Here is a 17,999-nt window from a genome sequence, read left to right as displayed (position 1 = left end):
GTTGTTTATGAAGATTTAAGGCGCATCAGCATTCCTGATCATGACACGCGTCGCAAATTGGACACCTGTGAAGCAGTAACAAGGACAATTATTGCGACTGCAAGTGGTTGTCTGAGCACAAGTAAAGGTGAAGTTCAAAAGGATGAAGAACACAGTGGGAAAGAAACAGAGTCTGTGGTCATGTCTGTAGTCTCAGACAAGATAGGCATAAATTTTTACCACGCCAAGCCTTCCACTCATTCTCGAAGAAGCTCAAGAATTACATCTAAACGTTCGAGTCAGTCTTCCTGTAAAATGCAAGAGGCTGCTGCTGAAGTTGCTGCCAATGAAGCCACTTTAGAAGTATTGCTACAGCAAGAATGTCATATTGAAGAACTTCAGAGACTTGAAGCTGAAGCAGAATACTTACTAGCCAAACAAAAGGCTGAAAATGCCGAGAGACAAAGGGTGTTAGAAGCCAAGCGCAGACAACTAGAGCGTCTGGAGACGATTAAGAAGCTAAAGGCCACCAAGGCACGACAGCAAGTATATGAACAAAGTGAATGCTCAGATGAAGAAATAAACGAGTTACTCCACAAGCGTGTCTCTGTGAAGGAGGAAGAGGAAGCCAAATACGAAGGTAGCCCATTGCAGTGCCGCTCTTTACCACAAGCCATGATACATCAAAAGCAAGAGGATAGCACAACAGCTCTTGTTAGAGTTCTTGCAGAGTCCATCAGTGCAAGTCGTCTTCCTATCCCAGAACCAACTATGTTCACTGGTGACCCACTCAAATTCAATGACTGGAAGATTTCCTTTCAGACACTTATTGACAGGAAAACCATACCAGCCAAAGAAAAGATCTATTATCTACGGAAGTATGTGAGTGGACCCGCCAAGAAGGCCATAGAAAGCTACTTTCTGCTAGGTTCAGAGTTAGCCTATAATGCAGCATGGAGTATCTTAGAAGAAAGATATGGCAACCCATTCCTCATCGCCAAGGCCTTCAGAGACAAGCTTGATGCATGGCCCAAGATAAGCTCCAAAGGCAGTGTGGAACTTCAAGAATTTGCTGACTTCCTTCGCAGTTGTGAAGCAGCCATGTCTCAGATCAGGGGTCTTGCAGTACTCAATGACTGCAGTGAGAACCAGAAAATGCTTGCTAAACTTCCAGACTGGCTAACCTCAAGATGGAATAGAAAGGTCATAGAAGTGGAAGAACAAAGCCGCACGTTCCCAAGCTTCAGCCAGTTTGTTGAGTTCCTTACACGTGAAGCCAAAATCGCATGTAACCCAATAACATCTCTCCATGCTCTAAAGCCAAGTGAATGTGAGAAGATAAAGGATTTAAAGACCAGAGGTCCTGGAGCAAAGGTACTGACAACTAATTCAGATGAGAAGGCTGCTGTCACGGGCTGTGTCTTTTGTGAGAAGTCAAATCACAGTCTACACAAGTGTTATAAATTCATGGAAGAGGCTATCTCTGAGCGAGTCAAGTTTGTTCGAGAGAAGAAGTTATGCTTTGGCTGCCTGAAGTCCAAGGACTGTGAAAACAGAAAGGTCTGTAATAAGTGTGAGAAAAGACATCCAACTTGCCTTCACGATAATCGCGATATGGAAGGAAGGGCGTCAACCTCACTTGATGGAACAAGGAACAGAGACAAGTCAAGAGAAGATAAGATGAATCGCCCACAAGATAAAGTGGAAAGAGCATCACGAGACGCAACATCCAATGGAGTCATTCAGAATGTCAAAGATACTCATACTTCCTCCATTATTCCAGTGTGGGTGTCAACTACAAGTGAGCCAGATCGTGAAGTTCTTGTGTATGCACTCCTTGATACACAAAGTGACACAACCTTCATCCTTGAAGAAACAGCAAAGGTTCTGAATGCAAAGAACGAATCAGTTCAGCTAAAGCTCTCCACAATGTCTTCGAGAAACACAGTTGTGTCCTGTAGGAAGGTAACTGGTCTACAAGTAAGAGGTTTCTACTCTGATGGGACAATCCTTTTGCCAGTAGTCTACTCAAGAGCATTCATACCTGCAAACAGAGATCATATTCCCACACCAGGGACAGCAAGGGCATGGCCTCATCTTGAAAACATTGCTGATCAGATTGCTCCTCTGCAAAGCTGTGATGTTGGCCTGCTAATTGGCTACAATTGTTCCCAAGCTCTGATTCCAAGACAAGTGGTGTCTGGTGAAGAAAATCAGTCCTTTGCACAAAGAACAGATTTGGGGTGGAGCGTAGTTGGCTATGGCAACCCGTGTCTCAACTTTGGAGATGCAATTGGAGTAAGCCACCGAGTCATTGTGAAACAAGTGATGCCAGGTCTTCAGTCCTTTTCAAGTCTCACGAGCAATGTGCACTATGTGTGTAGAACACAGATCAAGGAAATAGTCTCACCTGCAGACATCATCAAGGTACTGGAATCTGACTTTGTTGAAAGAACTTCAGAGGAGGGCCAAATTTCTCAAGAGGATCTCCAATTCCTATCAAAGTTGGAAAGAGGCATTAAGCTCAATGATTATGGTCACTATGAAATGCCACTTCCCTTCAAGAAAGAGAGACCCAACCTTCCTGATAACAAGGCATGTGCCATCCACCGTCTCAGATGCCTGAAGAGGAAGTTGCAAAGAAACGAGCAGTACTACAAGGACTATAAGACATTTATGGATGAGATCATAACCCGTGGAGATGCAGAAAGAATCCCAAAGGAAGACATCAGCAAAGCTCCAGCATGGTACATCCCACACCATGGGGTGTATCACCCACAAAAGCCTGGGAAGATACGTGTTGTCTTTGACTGCTCCGCGAGGTTTGAGGAGACATCCTTGAATGACCATCTCCTGACGGGTCCAGAGCTGACAAACACCTTGGTGGGAGTCCTGTGTCATTTCCGAAAGGGACCGGTGGCAATTATGTGTGACATAGAACGCACGTTTCACCAATTTTATGTGAAGGCAGAAGACCAAGATTATTTAAGATTCTTGTGGTGGGATAATGGAAACCTTGAAGCCCAACCCTCCATTTATAGAATGAAAGTCCACTTGTTTGGTGCAGCTTCATCACCTGGCTGTGCTAACTACGGACTCAAACACATTGCCGCTAAAGGCCGGGGACATTTCAGTGAAGACACCATCAGATTCATTCAAAGGAACTTCTACGTAGATGATGGCTTAACAAGTATAGCGTCCGAAGACCAAGCCATCCAGCTAGTGAAAGAAGCGAGAGAGCTCTGCAGCACAGGCAAACTTCGGCTGCACAAGTTCATTTCTAACAGCAAGAAGGTTCTAGCCACAATTCCCAAAGAAGAATGTGTTGAGTCTGCCAAAGTTCTGGACATGGCACTGACTGAACCTTACATAGAAAGAGCACTCGGCGTGCAGTGGTGCGTGACTTCTGATGAGTTCCGTTTCAGAGTTGTCGTCAAGGAAAATCCACTCACCCGAAGAGGAGTCTTGTCCACCGTTGCTTCAGTGTATGATCTACTTGGATTTATGGCACCCTTTGTCCTGATAGGGAAGCAGATTCTTCAGCAGATGTGTCGGGACAAGCTCAATTGGGATGACGCCTTACCTGAAGACCTCCGACCCTTGTGGGAATTCTGGCTCCGAGACCTGCAAAATCTGACTAGTGTGAAGATCCAGAGATGCTATGTTCCTTCAAGCTTCAAGGTCCAGCACTATGAGCTCCATCACTTCTCGGATGCCAGTGTATCAGGCTATGGAGCATGCTCATACCTTAGGGCAGTCAGTACATCAAGTGAAGTCCACTGTTCCTTAGTCATGGGAAGGTCTAGAGTTGCCCCTACTAAGGTCACAACTATACCAAGACTTGAGCTGTCGGCTGCAGTGGTTGCTGTCCGCATCAGTGACATGTTGAAGAAAGAACTAGAGGTAGACTGCCTACAAGAGTTCTTTTGGAGTGATTCAAATGTTGTACTCGGATACATCAATAATGAAGCCAGAAGATTTCATGTATTTGTAGCAAACCGAGTAGAACGCATCAAGCAAAGCACAGAGTCTGTGCAGTGGAGATACGTGGCTTCTGAAGAAAATCCGGCAGATCATGCCTCAAGAGGTTTCACAGCTGAGCAGCTTGTAGCGTCTAACTGGTATACAGGCCCAAACTTTCTTTGGCAGAGAGAGCTACCAAGTGGTGTAGTTAAGGTGGGAGAAATGTAATTCAAGTAATGACCCAGAGCATAAGAAGGCCCAGGTTCATGACACCCAGGCAAAGGAAGTGAGGTCACTATTAGATCGTCTACACAAGTTCTCAGACTGGTCAAGGATGGTGAAAGCTATTGCCAGACTCAAGCACCTTGCAAAAGAAATTAAGGGTTAGGGCCTAGAAATTAAGGGCCTCAAGGCAAGGACCTGCGACGCTACCAGTTTAGAGGAAAGGAGAGAAGCAGAGCTGACCATAATCAGGATGGTTCAAGAAGCATCTCTCTCTAAGGAAATGCAGCGGCTTCAGAATCATAAGGAGACACACATCAAAGACAAGACCAACATGTTGCAAAGACTATGCCCATTCCTGGATGATCAAGGTATTCTTAGAGTGGGAGGCCGCTTAACTCGTGCTGCCTTACATCCACATGTGAAACATCCAGCCATCCTTCCAAGAGACAGTCACGTGTCAGCAGTACTCGTCAAACACTATCATGAGAAAGTGCACCATCAAGGGCGAGGAATGACCATGAATGAGCTCAGATCCAATGGTATTTGGATCTTAGGATGTAGCAAGGTGGTATCGTCTCACATTTACAAGTGTACAAAGTGCAGGAAGTTCAGAAGATGCACAGAACAGCAAAGGATGGCAGACCTTCCAGACGTGAGTTTGTTGAAGCATTGAAAGAGATGGATCAAGAAGGATTAAAGGAACTGGGATGTGAGCTTGTCATGAATACCCCAACCTCGAGTCATATGGGTGGCGTTTGGGAAAGACAAATTCGCACCATCAGAAGTATCTTGACATCCATTCTTGAACAGTTAGCCAGACAACTTGACTGCTCATCTCTACGAACATTCCTGTATAAAGTCATGGCAGTCGTAAATAGTAGACCTCTGACCACTGACTATCTCAATGATGCATCCAGTTCAGAGCCGCTGACGCCGAACCACATCCTGACCATGAAGTCCACAATTATCTCTCCACCTCCTGGAAAATTTTTCAAGGAAGATCTTTACCTCCGCAAGAGATGGCGTCGAGTTCAACTTTTAGCCAACAACTTCTGGACACGATGGGAGAAGGAGTACCTCCTTAATCTCCAATACAGACAGAAGTGGACTAAAGATCGCAGAAATGCAAAGGTCAACGATATTGTGCTTCTGCAAGATGACATTACACCACGAAACAGGTGGAAGTTAGCAAAGGTCACTGAAGTGTACCCAGGGAAAGATGGAAAAGTGAGAAAACTCAAATTGCTTATCAGTGACTGTACCCTGGATGGAAAGGGAAAGCGCATTTCCAAACCTGTCTACCTGGAAAGGCCCATTCATAAGACAGTTACACTGTTGGAAGCAGACTGAAGACTCCAGTATCTTATACAAACTCTGACCGTGTATCAGTTAAAAGGCAGTTCAAAAAGTCTAATCAGTTAATTCATACTTAGGTTGTTAGTATTCTTACATTATTGATTAAAATGTAGTATGTTTGTCTTCCAAGGTTAAGGAAATCACTTGGTTATGTGATTTGGTGAGAGTGTAACTGCCCCACATTGTCAGTTTATTTTCCCATTGCTCCCCCTGCTGTTTGTGTTTTATATGTTTTTGCAATTTAGTCTAAGGGGCGGAACTAATTGCTGTTGCTCTAATGTTCCACACGTATTTCAATTAACTACGCACCATATTCATAAAGCGCCAAAGAAGCAAGCTGAAAGAAGAGCTCTGAACTAAGTTTTATTATTAAGTATATTTATATATTTTTCAAGAAAGAAGTTAAAGAGAACAATATTCAACATTTAGCCCCTCTTAAGTATTAAGCAGCCTACGAGGTATGTTTTGTTTACATTGTTTTATTCTATATAACGTAATAATTATATGATATTTGTTAAGGTTATATTATAAGATATTTTAAGCGCTTAACTTATGTTATGTAAGTATGTGTTAGTAAGTTATGCTTTGTAAGTAAACAAGTAAAATTATAAGTGAAATTTATACAGTTTATTAAGTTATACAGTCACGTGTATTTTCCTATGTTATGTGCTACATGCTACCGGTTGTACAGTTATAGGAGCATGAATTGTATATGCAGGACATACACACCCTTTTTATTGCAATCTTTTATTTATTTATTTATTTTTCTTTCTTTCAACCCAGTTCTCACGGGTTGGTGTGCAGGAAATAAAACCCCGTTTTTAACCATGATCTCGTGCCTCGTGTTTATTACTGGAGGGAGCTACAAGCAGTGTTGCCAACTCCTCAGTAAGGAAAGTAGCTATTGGCTGTCCTAAAAGTCGCTAGAAGTCGCTAAATGACGTCATCGCCTAATTTGCATAAGGTCCATTTGCGTGTAATCGACGCTGTAGAAGAGAGGAATAAAGTGGGTAAAAAAGAAACACCCTAAATATGTTTAGAACTACAAATGAACGTTCTTCTGTTGATTCGTGGTTTGTTTTTCTTTTGTTAAGACAACCCTGAGCTACGCTGGGGAGGGTTGCCAGATTGCGACAGTAATTTTCAGCCAAAATGCATGAAAAACCGCCCAAAACACAGGATAAGCAGATGATGTTTAGCATTTCACAAATAATAAACCAGTTAAACCATCATGACCTACAAATTAATATCTTAAAATGCACAGATCAGTAATTATACATTATAAAGGACAAATTATTTTTGCTTGCGTGTCTTTGAAGTAGCCTACCAAGTTTGTAAAATGCATTATTTATGATAGGACAAACAAACTTGCAAGCATTGAAAGTTTAACCTCTCGTACATATGAGAGGTTGTATGTACGAGACTTGCTTTCCTTCATATTCAACTCAAATCACTTGTCTTACATATGAATCAGTGTATTGATGGGCGTGGCAACAGTGTCTTGGACTGGAAAGAATAACCTGTCAATCAAACTTTTGACAACGGGTTGGATGTGGTGGGAGAAGGTAGACCTGTTTATATTCCACCTGCTGTAGAAAGCTTTTAGAAACATTTTAAGCCGCCAAAATGATACAAACCAGCCCAAATTTTGTCCACCTGCCAAAGTGTGTTTTCCCCTGCCAATTTCCAACAAAATCCGCCCCTTTTGGTGGAAAACCTCCCAATCTGGCAACACTGACTGTGATACTGACCGCCCGTGAGTGCTTTGGGACGGTGGAGGGACTCACGGCAGGACCCGCTGCTCGTTGAGGACAGTAACTGCAGAACAATATGTGTTTTCACGTTCGAGTCTCCAAAAGTCTCCAATAACACCAGAAAAAGTCGCTAGATTTGTCGCTAGTCGCTTTTTTGAAAAAAGTCGCTAGAGGGGTCTGAAAACTCGCTAAATATAGCGACAAAGTCGCTAAGTTGGCAACACTGGCTACAAGCAGGATTTTCTCTGCTCTCGCACGAATTCACCCTGCTCGTTCACGGATAAGTTGTGCTCGCGCACGAAATTGCATGCTCGAAACGCTGCTCTCGCGCTCAGATCGTATGCGCGCACTCAAAGCAAACTGCGCTCGCGCTCAGATATTTCCTGCTCGCTCTCAGAACTGCACTTGCCCTCGCGCTCGGAGTTTGCACGTTAAAACAGTGCCAAAAGTCCTCGACCAATCAGAATGTTTTTGGCTTCGACCAATGGAATAGCTCCAATTTCCCGGCATTTTCACTGGTCAGAGGGAGTGTACCGCTGTGAGGAAAAATGGACAATCAACGACCTCAGGTAATTATTATTATAATTTTTTTTTATTATTAAAGTAGACTTTATTAAGTAAAAAATTATAAAGTGTGGAAGAGAATGTAAAGTTAACTTTGTGTTATTAGGTGAATAAAAACTCGATGCAATTCAAATTTGGATAGCTAGCAAAAGCGGTACCCATAACTTGATAAAACAGTATATTGCAGATTTTACGTGTTAATCAATGAAGTAAAGACTTTATACAGTAAAGTCAGTGTTCACGTGTTTTACGTCCTAGTATAAAAAATGGACTACTTCAGTAAATTAAAGTGGGTAAATCTGGAAGCTAGCCACCTAAATGATAAGATAAATCTAACACAATAGTGAACATATTATATTCACTTTCCCCACCAAGACTAGAATATTAAGCATGACACATTAAGTAATTTAACCTCAACTCTTGAAATAAAATAAAACTTTGATACAGTTACATACCTTACAGTATGCCAGGCGAGCGCAGTTTGCTTTGAGTGCACGCATACAGTGTTGCCAACTCCTCAGTAAGGAAAGCAGCTAGTGAGGGGCTCACAGCAGCACCCGCTGCTCGGTGAGGACAGTAACTGCAGAACAATATGTGTTTTCACGTTCGAGTCTCCAAGTCTCCAGTGACACCAGAAAAAGTCGCTAGATTTGTCGCTAGTCGCTTTTTTGAAAAAAAGTCGCTAGAGGGGTCTGAAAAGTCGCTAAATATAGCGACAAAGTTGGCAACACTGCGCGCATACGATCTGAGCGCGAGAGCAGCGTTTCAAGCGCGCGCATGCAATTTCGTGCGCGAGCACAACTTATCCGTGAACGAGCGGGGTGAATTCGTGCGAGAGCAGAGAAAATCCTCACAAATAAAATGTGCTCTCGACTTTTGGCACTAATCTGACGCCATATCTGAGGTCCAAGGTCAACGGCGCCTTCTACCAGGAAGTTTTAGAGCACTTCATGCTTCCTGCTGCTGACCAACTTTATAGAGATGCAGATTTCATTTTCCAACAGGACTTGGCACCTGCACACAGTGCCAAAGCTACCAGTACCTGGTTTAAGGACCATGGTATCCCTGTTCTTAATCGGCAAGCAAACTCGCCTGACCTTAACCCCATAGAAAATCTATGGTGTATTGTGAAGAGGAAGATGCTATACGCCAGACCCAACAATTCAGAAGAGCTGAAGGCCACTATCAGAGCAACCTGGGCTCTCATAACACCTGAGCAGTGCCACAGACTGATGGACTCCATGCCACGCCGCATTGCTGCAGTAATCCAGGCAAAAGGAGCCCCAACTAAGTATTGAGTGCTGTACATGCTCATACTTTTCATCTTCATACTTTTCAGTTGGCCAACATTTCTAAAAATCCTTTTTTTGTATTGGTCTTAAGTAATATTCTAATTTTCTGAGATACTAAATTTGGGGTTTTCATTAGTTGTCAGTTATAATCATCAACATTAAAAGAAATAAACATTTGAAATATATCAGTCTGTGTGTAATGAATGAATATAATAAACAAGTTTCACTTTTTGAATGGAATTACTGAAATAAATCAACTTTTTCATGATATTCTAATTTTATGACCAGCACCAGTATATCATGTATATATACAGTATATATGAGGAAGGCGGGACGTCTGTGAAATCCTGCGTCTTCTACCAATCAGGTCCTGAGAATTTAATATTACTTCCGTTTCAATCAAACTCATTTCCGTTTCAATCAAACTCTCTCACACATACAACTATTCTTATTCACATGCACCATCATTCTGTCTTGCATTCACTGTCATTCTGTTCCTTAAACATGATTATTTGCATTCACATACACTATTCAATACGCTTACCAATGCTATTTTTCTTTTGCATATAATAATATTCTCTTAAACATATAGTAGATTTTTGTTTTTCATACAGTATTAACGTCCCGCACACAGACTACCAAACAGTGATGGCATAGTTACCTTGAAAAAGTAATCTGATTACTGATTACTCCTTTAAAAAGTAACTTAGTTACTTTATGGATTACTTGATTTTAAAAGTAACTAAGTTAGATTACAAGTTACTTTATTAGTTATATAATGCGGAATATTTCAAAGATATTCCTTTGCAATACTTTATCATTTGGCTGCCAACTTGTGTGTACTGATGAGACTCAATTGAACCCCAGAACATGCTAGTGTGAATGCATGGAAAACAAATTTTAATTTTCTTTCAAGAATATGATACAGACTGACCAACACTATTACGCTAAATCAGCATTGAAAATTGACTTTACTTTTAATAGCCTTCTACAATGCTGGAGCTTCTTAAAACGGAAGATTTTCTTTTAAATAGAAGTGTTATTTACCTGCTATTAAATTGTCTTCCAACAAAATCCGCCCAATTTGGCGGATAATCACCCAATCTGGTGATTATCAGATTGCGCCACGAATACTACTAAATAGTACTACTGTACTTCTGTAATGGTGTTGGTGGTTGACATTTATGTTGAGTGTATTACTGCACTGTTTTGGTGAAGAACTACTCATCTGAGGTGCGCTGCTCCTGCGTGCAGAAATGCTTCCGCAAAAAAATTGCCGGCAAAGCGGTGGTGGGGGGGCCAGAGGGGTGGCCGAAGATTACTTTATGGTGGCCATGGCAACCACGGGCCACCCCCTGGCTCCGCCCCTGCCAAGAAGAAAGCAAAAATATCTTTTCACTAAGGAAAATGACAAAAATAGTAACGCACAGTAACTTGGATAAGTAACTTTAATCTGATTACTGGATTGGAAATAGTAACGCGTTAGATTACTCGTTACTGAAAAATGTGGTCAGATTAGAGTAACGCGTTACTAAGTAACGCGTTACAGACCATCAGTGCTACCAAACTTACATATATATATACTACTATTCTCTGTTACACAGATTATCATGAAAGCACATAATGCATGTTTAAGTAGCTATAGTTATCTGTGCAAGAGAGAATAGTGCTGTGTGTATGAGAGTATGATAGTAAATAAAAGAGAGTGTGATTATAGTTGTAAGAGGGTATAGTAGTATATGTGAAAGAGTATAGTAATTCATGTATGAGAGTATGCTAGTGCTTGTATGAAGGTAACCTATAGTAGAGTTTGTGTAAGAGTATAGTGGTGTAAGTGTGAGCAAGAATGAATTATCTCTCAAACGGCCTCTCATAGAAAGACACGACTAACTTACACTTTTACATTTAGTTCTTACTGTTATATTTTGAATTTTGTTTGTTTGTAAACTGTGAATTAGTTCTTAATCTGGTCGTGATGTTAGTGAATTAAACCTACATCTCTCTGATGGTCTGATCGATGAGCTGTCTGTTCTGACCTGCTGCTTAAGCCCGGCTAGCTCAGTCGGTAGAGCATGAGACTCTTAATCTCAGGGTCGTGGGTTCGAGCCCCACGTTGGGCGAGTATCTTTATTTAACATCTACTGAAACCAAAAGGACGTTCTTCCACTTTGGACAGCCGGTCTCCAGTGACTTATCAGGTGGATATTTGTGCTTGTAGGACTGTTGTTTACTGGATGTTTTCAGTTACTTATTTCCACTATTCTGTGGAGCTACACATTGTTGTTGTGTCTCATAGCCGTTTGATCAACAGGCAGGTTGTGCAAAAAAAGACACTCGTCCCTGGGTGGGCTCGAACCACCAACCTTCCGGTTAACAGCCGAACGTGCTAACCGATTGCACCACAGAGATACACGCATATATGTTTCACTGGACGGTACACACGGGTCACATGACTTGCTAACTTTTACAGCAGGGCAATTAAGTTTGGCAAATTAAAACGTCTGACCTGAATGAGAGGGGCATTAAAACGACCTCACACTTGTCAGAGAAAACGTTTGAAGCTCAAGTTAATAGTACCTGCTAGTTAGAGAAGGATCACTTGTTTGTTAGTTTAAGTCCTAAAGTGGGTTTACAGCGCCATCTACCGGCCAATTGCATCCTGAACTTGGTGCAATTTTCCAACAGTGGAACGTTTTGTTGTGATTTTGATACTTGGGTGGCAATGTTTAACTAAAATTACTTTTATTTTGTGTTTAAAACTTCTAAATTACCTCAGTTTGTTCAATTGATTTCAATCAATTATATCAATCATGTAAGTTTAAATCACTTGAGATGTAAAAGTAAAGTCTGAAGTTGTGTATTTTTGCTTTATTTACTTATAAAATAATTATGTTTAGTCCTTGTGGTGTCAGGGTTCCATGGTGTAATGGTTAGCACTCTGGACTCTGAATCCAGCGATCTGAGTTCAAATCTCGGTGGGACCTTACTGCTTTTATTTGGGGCCCGGTGTGAGGTCCAAGATTGAGAAACATTAGCAGTTTCAGGATGGTAGCATTCAGCGCATGTGCAGTAGAACAGAGCATCACAATTGCTTGTGCTAGTTTAGAGTCACCTTAAATGACATGTTAATTTCCATCCATTCATCCAGCTTGAATATCATAATAGCACTAGTAGTGTTATAGTGTTCCACATGTGACTGCTCCATCCCAAAATATAATCGCAAATCATTGTTTACAGCGCCATCTAACAGTCAACTTGCTCTTAAATTACTAATTATTAAATTTTGGGCTTAAGTAAAACCTCACTGTGTGGTTCCATGGTGTAATGGTTAGCACTCTGGACTTTAAATCCAGTGATCAGAGTTCAAATCTCGGTGGAACCTGGTTTTATTTAGGTAAAAACACTGTTATCAATGCTGAGTAGAGAATAGTGTTCCACATATGACTGCTCTATGCCGAATTGTAAATTTGAGGGGGCACAAACAAAACAACAAATTAAAAACAAAACAATAAAAAAACAAGCCTTTAAAAGTAGCACTATTTGAACATGAAGTTTGCCCTCCTTTCCTTCTGTCTTGCAAATTTCTCAATGACATTATGGTTAAAGTCAGTAATCTCAGTCACTAGTCTCTTCTCTATTGACAACATGGCCGATGCATTCAGCCTGTCCTGGGTCATAGAGTTTCTCAGAAAAGTTTTAATTATTTTCAAGGGTGAGAGGCACCTTTCAGCTTCTGCTGTGGTCATGGGTGTGGTGATGAGGATCTTCAGGAGAGTGACAGTCTCTGAAAATACTTCTTCAAGATTATTTTCCATAAACAGCTGGAATAGGCCCACAGCACCACAACAGGCTTTGAACTCTTCCTTGCTGTAGATAAGACTAAGCTCTGTCTTCAGCTTACCTTGATTGAGCACTGGATAGGCTTTTAAGGTGTTGCTCAGTGCATCTTCAGGAAATGCTGTCTTGTATTGTTTAAACCTGTCCCCCTGCAAGAGTGTGGCACTAACAAGGTGGTTTGTGAAGGAAAAGCGCTCACTGGTGTGTCCCAGTATGATATCACAGACCTAGAGAAGGATAAACATGAAAATTATGAAGTGATCATAATTTATTTATTTCACATCTAAATAGTTATTTTTCTATCACTGTTGAAATTTAGTCATAGATCAAGTCATAGAAATGAGTTTGCTGCCATTTTCAAGACAAAATGTGTTAAAGCATTTTTGGAACAGAATTTTTGTGGGACAGGTTTATAGAAAATTCAGGAACCAAATGTTATGAGAATTTGTTTTATTCCATATTACCCATATATTGCAGTACAGCAAGAATAATAAAATATATTGCTGTCAAGCATTACACCAACATACACTGATCATTCATGCATAGCATAGAAACAGCTCTAAACAAATCTAATTGGACTGTGACTTCCACAACTCACCTCTGCAGCAATCCTTTCATGGTCTTCTACACTGAGTGTCCGACGCTTCTTTACTGGCTGACCGCTACCTTCACTGCTTTGTCCAACCATGGAATGGAGAGAATTTCTGCAAAGGAAAAAAATTACAATAACAATAATAATAACAATAATACTAATAAACAAAAGAGGAAAATGTACAACGATTACCTGATCTTTTGAATGTCCTGCTGGAACTGCTGAATGCTCTCCTTGATATAAACTGAATCTATGACCTTCTTCTGGAGTTTGGAATAGAGGAGGTCCACATGAGGCATGATATGGTGGAAAAGCTGCAGAAAGAACTTAAAATCCTGATCCTCCAGTAGCATGGCAAACGCACCTGCCTCTCTGACAGTAATGGGGTCAAAGTCACCAGAGTCTCGTATGCTTTCAAAACAGTGAATGAGGTCCTCTCTGTGTTCAAACACAGTATTGATGGTACGGCTGTGAAAGTTCCATCTGATATTGCTGGATGCTGGTAGTCTGTGCGCCACAACTTTATCAAGAATACTTGTGCGCTTGGGTGATCTGGAAAAAAAGCTGGCAAATCCACCAAGGTTAGAAAAAGAAATTCTCACTTTGGTTATGTGAGAAGTAGCCTGCTGCATTATCAGATTGAGCTGATGTGCGTAGCAGTGGATGTAGTGTGCATTTGGGTACATGTCTTGTATCTTCTTCTGAACACCTGCAGTGGCACCCCTCATCACGCTGGCTCCATCATATGCCTGGCAGATGAGCTTACCCTTTTGATCCTCAGGAAGGATAGTTGCAAGACGTTCTTTTAGGGCTGTAGCAATGGAATCAGCAGTGGCCGACTACAAAGGGATGAACTAAAAAAATCTTTCCTGCACATTGTTTTTAGCATCAATATAGCGTAGTACAAGAACAAGCTGGCACTGCATGGCAATATCCATTGTCTCATCTGCCTGGATTGAAAGAAAATCGCTGCCCTGGGCTTCTTTGATTATATGTTCCTTCAGAACAGACAACATACACTCCATCAAGAGAAGCAACAAAATCCACCAACCCTCGAAAAATTCCGGGATTATCTGAGCTCTTACTTTCATCATGGCCACGCAAGGCCAGCTCAAAGGCTCCACAAAATTTCACACAGTCTATTATTCTAGACAGGATGCGCCGATTTTTCGTCACCTCTTCATTGTGCCTTCTAACAGCAATCCTGTAACCTTCATCTAGCTGTTGAGCAATGCTAAGTTTTCTTTTCTTAGCTATTTTTCTGAAAGATGTTTTAAATCTCGTACCCCGGTCGTTATCCACAACGCCTCCGTGCAAGGACTTTGAAATAGCAAACAGGGAAAGCAGTAAAAGGCATTACTTAGGTCGCATCCAGCTAGCCAATTCCGTTTGTCATAACAAGAGCTGGAAAAGGCTCGGGTGTAGTCTCGTCCTCGATCACTTGCCTGTTGCTGAATTTGTAAATTGGGACGATCCGGTCCAAGCTTCTTTATCCTTTTTTTTTGTTCCAGTGGACGCTTTGTGAAAGCGTTTCTTTGTAAAGACAAGACTGAATTATCTTTCATTATGGAAGAAATGCTGCTCCAATCTGCAACTAACTGTTTAACATGAACCAAGCTGATGAACTGCAGCTGATTGATCAGTCAATAGGCTTGTTCGAGATGAACTGCGCCTCGCCTTGGTGGTCAGTGAGAGCTGCCGGTTGACATTCTTGATCATTGAGCAGGTTAAACCCAGCGTTTGTTTTCCAAATCCATAGTGGTGAATATAGATGATGGTCAGCTATATTCACCACTATGGATTTGGAAAACAAACGCTGGGTTTAAAGTGTCAAACTAAGTTTCTGTAATCTGTAAATAAATATAGTTTTACTCATCATTCATTTATCTTGTAGATTGGTGAAAAAGAAAAGTTCTAACAAACATGTTATCAAAAACATATTTATGTTATTGAATAGATTTAAATATTTGTCTACAACAGTTTAAATGAATAGACCTAAACTAAGTAGCCTATTTTTCAAGACATTTCACATGAAAACGTGTGAATACATAATTCCAAATATACGGTTTGTTCAAGGTAGAATCAGTGAATATGATAAACAATGTACGTAAAAGTGTTCTAGAAATAATTAGATGGAAATTATAAAGTGCACTCAATCAGACCTTAATCATTATGGTTGTGTATATGGTAAATAGACTGCAATAATATTGTGTCAAAGTGGCTTAAAGTCCAAACTGTCTAATTATATTGTCTACGTAAGGACTTAATCACATTTACCCTTCTTTAGGCTTGTTCCAAAAATACAACATTTTGTAGAGGATGTTGTCCCTCTCTATAGTCTCTCAGAATTTAGAGGTCATTTCAGACTCTCCAAAGGACAAGTGCAGGTACGATATGATAACCTTCTTTTCTCTCACTTACTATGTAGGATCTTATAAGCACCATTGGCCCTGTCTATATGAATCCACAGCAGACAAAATTGCCACTGACAAAGAGTGTCCTAGCCTGTCTATGGACACTGTTGAACCAGGAGTCATATATATAGGGGTATTTCAGACAGATTCAATATCACAAAATCCACTCTTGCCAAACATCTCCATGAGTTTTGTACTCACATGGCACACCACATTTCCTGGCCTTTAGGACAAACCCTGCACAATTCTTTGTTAGGCTTTCAAGCAGCTGGATTTCCAAACACTATCTGTGCAGTAGATGGATGCCACATTCATATTCAGAAGCCACACTGTGACAACCCCCTGGCATATTTTAACAGGAAACAGTTCTATTCTATCATTCTCACTGGATTTTGTGACAGTCACCGGCAGTTCACCCACATCAGTGTGGGTCATCCTGGTAGTTGGCATGATGCCAGAGCCTTTCGCCTCACAGAGGTTGCTCTTCTTTTGGAAGAAGATCCCCTGTCCATGGTCCCACAAGGGATGTATATAATTGGGGATTCAGCCTACCCTCTATTGCCCCAACTGATGAGGCCTTACAGAGACAATGGGCACTTGACAGCTAGGCAGAAGCGCTTTAATAGAAAACTAAACACTGGCCGTGTGGTCATTGAGCATGCCTTCGGCAAAGTTTAGGAGACTCCGATGCCTGCACATGAGGAATGTCCAGTCCATCAGCTCAGCAGTGTCAGCTTGTTGCATTCTACACAGTGTTTGCTTGGAGCCAGGAGACCATGGTGATGATGTGCAGGATGAAGAGGAGGATGAACAGCATTCACTACAACCTCACAACCAAGATGCAATTCATTATAGAGACATAATAAAAAAAATGTTTTTGTGTCATCTTTAACTTTATGCCTTTTGGAGATAATTTTATCTTCAACTTGCTTAACTGTTCACAGTAACAGTAATTGTGACCGGGGTGCCCAAATGTTGGCATGCCACTGTATTTTATAGATGCATTGTTAAACAGTAAACTTCAGTATGCTCACCGATGTGCCCGGTATGAATCACTAATGAATAATGTGGTTAATAAGTACATTGTACAATTGTGCTTCTTCGAGCACTGACACATCAGTTATTTAGGCATTGATGATGAATAGTGGCTGTGGTTTATTGAAGATGAATCTCTTAACACAATCATCTTCTGAACAAGATTGTTTTGTTCTTCCAGAACAGCTTATCTTCTGGCCTTGGTTCTTGTAAACATCCACCATGCACATCCACACATTTTTATTAATGTAGCATATTTTAAAATGTTTACAAAGTTTACAGAGAACAATGAAAAATAATCAAAGTGTAATAGTGATAGTGGTATTAAAACAGTTAAGATATAAAATATTAAAGCTATTTAGATTGCAGAAGTTCTAGAAAAACATCAAGATTAAAAGATCTGTTACATTAAAGAATATCAGGTAGCTTACTTGAGTCTTTTCATGATATGGAATGATAATTATGAAATGTTGCAATTTGTACGAAAATAAACTGTCATGCTACTAGAAAGCATGATAGTATTTCGCACATATCGGGTCTTTAAGACAAATAAACTGAGATTCACATTTTAGAATGAAACGAAACAACCGCCAGAGGATTCAGCGGAGCTTCTAGCCAATGAGGATTAAGCTCTGCCGTCATCAAGCCGTCTCTCAGGCAGCGCAGCCCGTGGAGAGCAACTGCAGGGACCGGTTCCGCCACCTGCAGCCGCCCCGCTATCGCGAGATTATAACGAGTCTGTCACCGAGACGCGCCGGTGGCGCCGACGCAAGCCAGGTGGCGATCGGTCTGCGCAGCGCCGGGTTAAGTCGAACAAGCCTTATAACACTACTAGCGGTATTATGATATTCAAGCTGGATGAATGGATGGAAATTAACATGTCATTTAAGGTGACTCTTAACTAGCACAAGCAATTGTGATGCTCTGTTGTACTGCACATGCGCTGAATGCTACCATCCTGAAACTGCTAATGTTTCTCAATCTTGGA

General features: G+C 41.1%; 2 non-coding genes across 2 annotated transcripts; both read left to right on the top strand.

The window, feature by feature from the left end:
* Positions 1 to 11,180: 11,180 nt before the first annotated feature.
* On the top strand, positions 11,181 to 11,253 carry trnak-cuu (transfer RNA lysine (anticodon CUU)). Its single transcript has one exon. It is a non-coding gene; the product is annotated as a tRNA-Lys (tRNA).
* Positions 11,254 to 12,045: 792 nt separating this feature from the next.
* trnaq-cug (transfer RNA glutamine (anticodon CUG)) lies at positions 12,046 to 12,117 on the top strand. Its single transcript has one exon. It is a non-coding gene; the product is annotated as a tRNA-Gln (tRNA).
* Positions 12,118 to 17,999: the final 5,882 nt, after the last annotated feature.

This window comes from Trichomycterus rosablanca, chromosome 14 (genome assembly GCF_030014385.1).
Source record: "Trichomycterus rosablanca isolate fTriRos1 chromosome 14, fTriRos1.hap1, whole genome shotgun sequence".
NCBI lineage: Eukaryota > Metazoa > Chordata > Actinopteri > Siluriformes > Trichomycteridae > Trichomycterus > Trichomycterus rosablanca.
Note: the sequence above shows the minus strand (reverse complement) of the source record. Positions and strands in the feature narration are given on the sequence as shown.